This window comes from Watersipora subatra, chromosome 7, assembly GCF_963576615.1.
Source record: "Watersipora subatra chromosome 7, tzWatSuba1.1, whole genome shotgun sequence".
NCBI lineage: Eukaryota > Metazoa > Bryozoa > Gymnolaemata > Cheilostomatida > Watersiporidae > Watersipora > Watersipora subatra.
Window position 1 is genome coordinate 52887898 of NC_088714.1, and position 6778 is coordinate 52894675.

Consider the following 6778-nt stretch of genomic DNA (forward strand, 5'->3'; position numbering starts at 1 on the left):
TGACTCTACTAGGAAGTTAGCAGTTGTCATCATGAATTCTATTAGCTGTAATCTCTCATTTTGCCTTTAACCCTTTTCTTCGAATTACCATTGTTGAAATTCTACCCATCTTTGTGAATGTTTTATTTTTGGCATGAAAAATTTTAATTATCATTGTCATGCACAATGTTATTAACACATTGGTTCTTTGTTATGAAGTACACAGGTTAGGTAGGCCTGTAGCAAAACATGAAAGTAAAAGTTTTGTTCGACTCACTGTGAAACTCTAAAGTTTGAGTATTTTAACAATGGATAATCATCAATGTCTTATTTTTGTATCATACTAATGATGTTTAATAATCACCCATTTGTTAATTTATTTTTCTTTCAAGCTTTTATTAAATTGATCAGACAACTCCTTGTCTGTGAAATTGTCCCAGATATTCACACCGTGTTAGTAGCCGAGACTGAACAACTCCTTCGCTAGTGCTTCCTAATGTAACAGCAATTATCTCAGCTGTATTGTGCAATATATTTCTTGCACTCGCATGCCATGCGCTTCTGTAATTCTGGTATACATTACATAATCTTACAATTTTGTTTATTCATTTTAGTTCGTTAGCCGTTGAAGTTTCAACTCTGACGTTGAGTATTTTACGTTTTGTACCGGACGCCGGTGATCGAAAATAAACTATGTTTCCGGAGATTGTCTCCCCTACCGTTTCGTAAATATAAAGGTTATTGATATCATTGAAAATGTAATGTCTTTTGCAAAGGTTTAATACATCTAAAGATATAATATTAAAATTAAACGTTTTTTCATTTAGTTTAGTTTATTAAAATATTAACAATGTACAACAATTAGATATTGGCACTGGAGATTCCCGTGTCTCTAAAAAATAATATTATATCTCGTAGTACTCCAACGTTAGAGTACGTTGAATCAAACTTGCGGTTGCGAATACATCTCTCACGAGCTAAATCTACAGTTGACGGTAAATATCAACGTACGGTGAATCAAGTACCAATCTACGATTGGCTTCTTGATTCAACCGGCTTGTCTCAGTGAGTCTTGCTAAGTGTCCATGTTCTCATCGTGGTCCTCCGGTCCATTCAGTGTTTCACTGTTGGTACTGGCATTAGCACTAAGAAAAAAATTTATGTCAGTTGTATTAGGGCAGCTTGCTATTGGTAGCTATATGTCCGTTTTTGTGTGAGTGATATGCTTGCAAAATGCTGCTTTTAATAGTTTTTTAAATAATACTAATAAGTAATAACAGAATTGCAGGTGAAGCGAAAGATTCCACCTCCCTTAATGATAATTTACAAAGCAATTTGCAAAAATGAATGGCTGCTGCAAACTTGTGGCTCTTTCCCAGCATTGCTGTCGTTTCTACTTTTTTATTGAGCCCCATTACTATTTTTTTCTATTTCTGTTGTGACATCCTAATTACTCATAACTATTCCATCTGCTCTTCCCAATGGATTTGCTTTACATTCATAATTGGTTGATCAGTCTTAAGTAAGAAATAGTTTGAGTTGCTCATCCAGGTGTCAACAGAGAAGGCGGGCAAGTAGCAGTATAACTAGAAGAACCTGTTACACTTGAAGGCATGCAGCAGAACTAATCAGAAGATGTAGACATATTGGTTGTTTCCTTGGTTCTTAGTTAATGCTGGTAGTGCATAGTTATCAGTTATGAGCACCAGTCCAACACCCAACCTGCATTACTTGAAAATAAGAGATCAGTTACATTCATCTTAGTAACCAGGCTCTACTTAACTCAAAATCTATAAAGTGAAGTGGAATATGCTTTCTTCGTATTTGAGCTACCACCATCAACCTTGAAAGAATGATCTGTTTTCCTTAAATCTAACCTAGATAGTCCACAACTAGGTAACTAACATCAATCATTCGATGAAATCTGCTCTTTATTATAGCATGATGTATGTTTGGGATAAGATGACATTAAAAATTTACTGCATCGCCCAAAGAGTTTGTGTGGATTTGGTAAAAGACATGATTTTAGGTGAGTTGGCTTCTTAGATAACCCTTGACTGTTATCAGTTCACGTTATCTGTCTAGAACCATTTTACTGTGAAGTTACAAAGAATGCTAACACAATAATTGAACTGTGGACAGCTATGGCATAGTTTTATCAAAAATTCTCATTACTGATATTGAACTGCCGCAAGCTAGGATGTTCCAGCATAAGTTACCGTCATATTCGTACTGTAACAGACACTGTCTTTGAAAGTTGGCGTTCACAAGTATTTCAATGCTTAATTTCTCTTGCTCATAGTAATCCTAATGTAAATAAATTCAACTCAATGTTACATAGAATAGTAAGACAATAATTGAACTGAAGACATCCGTGATGTTCCAGCAGAAGTTACCATTATTCAGACTATGTATCAACAAATATATTCTTCACTTACCTTGTTTGCTAAGAACTCTCTAACAACTGCTGTGGTTACTATTTGTGATCAATATATGGTTTTAGCAAAATTTCCCATCGCCTACTCGTTGTTTCTAGCTAATAGAGTTTCATTTACTATATGATTCTTAATTGTTTCATTAATATGTGATTGACTGCTAGTCATGCTTGAGGTTAGTTGAGTAGACTTTTGAGTTAGTTAACTCATTTGAAGTAGATTGACTAATGCCCTGCTTCAGTAAAGTTTAAATCTTATTGAAAATATCCATCATAATTGTCCCTGCTTTATGTTTGTTGTTTTTAGAGATGTTTGTTAGCCATAATATGCATCAACATTCATCAATATTTATCAATGTTCATTGATAAAATGAACCTGCTCAAGGTTTCCGGGATGCTGATATCAACTTCGCAATTGAACCATTTTGTTTATTTCTTCTGGTTGGCCATTCATGAAAATTTTCAACTCACACAGTAGTGGAATAGTACCATACGCGCAACGAGCAATTAAACGTTAAATCTGTTTCTGAAAATTGTATCCGCTTATGTTTTTTCCAACTAAATTTACTAAAGCTATTAAAAACTTGATAATCTTACAAGGTATTTAACCAACTTATAAAAAAGCGCTGATGTTTTTGTGTGAGTTTGTTTTTGTGGTTTAGATATTATCAAAACAAAAATATTAATGTTTGCACTTGAAAGTACTGTATCTATAAAAAAAATCTATGACATACTGCTTAATACAAGAGTGTTAGAGTACATTGGTCTAAGCCTAATGTTGCAGTTATGTCCTCCTTGAGCGATATCTACAGTTGATAGTAAATATCTGCAAAGCAATCAGCAGTTGGCTTCACCAGTCGGCCCATACGCCTCAGAGAGTCCAACTAGCTAGGCATGTACTCATCCACAGCTTCCGGTCCATCTAGTGATTGCTCTGTTGGTACTGGCGTATGGTAATATATATTTCAAATTTTTTGCCAAAGAAGTGGTAAATAGCTGTTTGTGTTCCCTTCAGTTGTTTCGCCATGAGATTAAAACTGCAGCGACTCAACCACTCTCAAGGTTCGTCGATTTTATTGTTAAAGCATCTTGGCAGTCAGAACACCTCAAGCATCAAAAACAACAGCAAACGATGAGAAATGGCAAACACTTTCTCATCGTTTCCGTTTCCGATCGACTGTTTCTGACCAAAAAGATTTTAACCAATCAAATTTTGTTTAAGTTCATCTTTAAGGGATTTCTTGTTTTATTTTTGTGTCAAAGTGCAAGAAAAAGCGTGTCATTCAGCGATAAAATCTGTCTACACAGCAGAGAAGTACGAGACTCGTATCAGACTCACAAGTAGTAGATCACCTGTTTACAGTCGTCTATGCTCTAATTGCTAATCTAATTTTGTTGATCACTTTTTTACTACATAAATCTGGCAATGACTTAGTTGTACTTCATAAAAGTAGAGGCCCTTGTCAACTTCCGGTTGTCCGTTACCGTACAATGAATGCCACTAATATATTACACACAGCTGATGCTTTTCTTAATCTTCAACTGTCTTGGCTGCATCTACTCTTAGTAACAAGTTAGGCGTTGACTATCCATAAGTTACTTCTCTCAATAACATTGAGTACACTCTCACATAATAAATAATTGATGTCAGAATTTTTGGCTAAAATCAAGAGAAGTTGTCAACTCTTGCACTTGGTATCGATAGCAAACTCCAGGTCTCTGTGTTATCACTGCAACGCCACCATTGTCAATGTATTTGTTGTACCCTAGGACACTTATGTATTCGCGGCATCTAACTTTCGCGTTTTCGCGGTGTCATCCTCTCGCGAAAGTTTCATGTGCGAAACTAAACTATCATAACAAACGAGCGAAAAAGCGAAACTAAATAGCTTTGTTCATTGATACTGTATAATTGAATTTTATAACGACATTTATTTTAACGTTTTTAACGACCACTATAGCATCGTTAAAATATAAACCGACAAAATAATTTGACTGTCAAAATTTATTACGTTATTATTTTGCAATTATTTAGGATTATTTTCCCATTAGGAATGATTTATAATGATAGGAATTTGATGTCAATGCACATGCATTAGTTAGCGTTATCGTTTGCTGGGGACGTCAATCAATGCAGTGAGCACCGTGCGTTGAAAGAAAATAAGACACATACACTGACACTCGCAGTACTACACAAGCAGCATGGCTCTGGAAAGGTTTGGATTCACCACTGACACCTCTTCAATAACTTGTAATTTTTTTAGATTTGTTTTGTTTTAAGTGATGTGACTGACGAGACGTTTTTAAATTAAAATAGGCAAAACATGACCGCAGTTAATACGCTCAGAAAAAAAAACATCTTTTCCTTTTGAGCGTTTTAACAAAGATCAATTTTGCGGATTTTATTTTAAGTTCATTCGGAGGCTTTTACGCTTTCGATGGGACACGGCCAAGCGGGTGATTGATAAAACTGAATCTTTTGCAAACCTTTATAAAAGTCGTTAACAAAAAATATTTTGCCTCTGATGATGATAATAATGATGCCTAAGAACTACTAGAGGTTGATGTTCGTCTCTATGGCTTGGAATGAAGTGACATTCTACAGCGATAAAAACCGCGTTCATGGCCGTTGGGCAAATAACTTTTCGAATAAAGGATGTTGAGGTCGAGTTATCTGAAGGAATTTATCATTGCGTTGGAACTGACCAAACAAATCCGTTTGAGTTGACCTTGTGTTTGAGATGAAATGTTACATTTTATCTGAGGGCGAGTTTTTCGAGTTGGACTGTACTTACCGTAAAAAAATCCCAAAAAAGTTAGGGCAGCTCAGCCGGCCAGCTGCCCCAGTGAAAACTGGCCTGTTGATAGTCCAAGAAACAAATGGCAGCAAGCGATCAAATTGCATTATCGACCTTGCCCACATCATTCTACCTGCGGTTCACAATTACAAACTAGTCGCAAATTGAATTTTTTTTATCAGTGAACCGAACCTGAGGAATATAATTATGTTTGTTCCACTGCATTTATTTTCACATCACTATATTTTCGCACTCATCAGAACTGCGAAATTAAGTTGCTTCGAAATTTTACTCTGTGAGCTACTCACGAAACTAAATACTAGCGAAATATAAGTGTCCTAGGGTACTTGTAAATTATCTATAACTATCTATGTGGTAATTATAAAGAATTATATAAAGAATTCAAATATAGACAATTATATAGATAATTATCTATATTTAAATTGTAAGTAAAATTACATCTAATTCTAAATTCCACTTGCCTCAACCTTTTACAACTCAGTAGGTCAATGGAAAAGCTTAAATAATTCTATATAAGCCTGTAAGCTAGTGTTCATGTTAAATGACTTGCACTTGTGCCTTGTAGTGCCAGACCCCAGGCTAAACGGCGGACCCTTATCAAGTTAGTCACAGAGAATTTTTTCTTCTTCGAGTTCTGTAAACTGTAAAAACCTTTTTGTTTATTGGCAAAAATCTTAGGTCACCGATTTGTACTATCATCTATTTTGTGTCTTTGTAATTATTCCACAACAGCACTTAATTTGTTCTATTATGTTTTATAAGACAATGAAACATGTGGAAATCCTCTTCCTTTTGCAGAAGTTGTCTTCTCTTTGATACAGTCTAAGTGAATATATTTTCGACTTCCAGCAGAATTATGAAAACTTCAGCTTGAGAGAAAAATAAAATTAATGTGTAGCTTCAAAGTTTGTCTATCACTAAGAGTTATACTTAGACTTTTATAACTACAGTTAGCCTGAGACAAATGCATAGCAAAATCAACAAAGTATCATACGACCCGCATGTAACTGTTATATTGAGAACACAAACTAATCATTAGAAGCAAAACTTTCAGACTTAGTTAAAGGTGAATTAACCATTAGATTCTCTTTGGTGATTTTTATCTTTATCACAGAGTTATCATAAAGCTTATCATAACTTTATCATAGAGTTATCATAAAGCTTATCATAACTTTATCATAGAGTTATCATAAAGCTTATCATAACTTTATCATAGAGCTAAAAAGACTTGCATTAAAATGATAATGCCTTATATGGAGAATTGTCACCAATGAATGGAGGCCTTTGAGACCAATAAAATTTTAGTATTTATGAATCTCTGTTGTTTAAGGTACTTTACCAGACTATCCCCTATACCCAAGCAAGTCTAGAACAACCTTATATGATGAGAAATTCTTTTTTAAATTCATGGATTCTCCATATTATTACTTTTTTTCTCACATAGCCTGTTCATTTTTTATTGGAAAAAAAACATGTGTAAGTTTTGCAGAGCAAAAGCTAGAAATAATAATTAATGTATGGAATAAAAATAAAATCTATAAGTAGA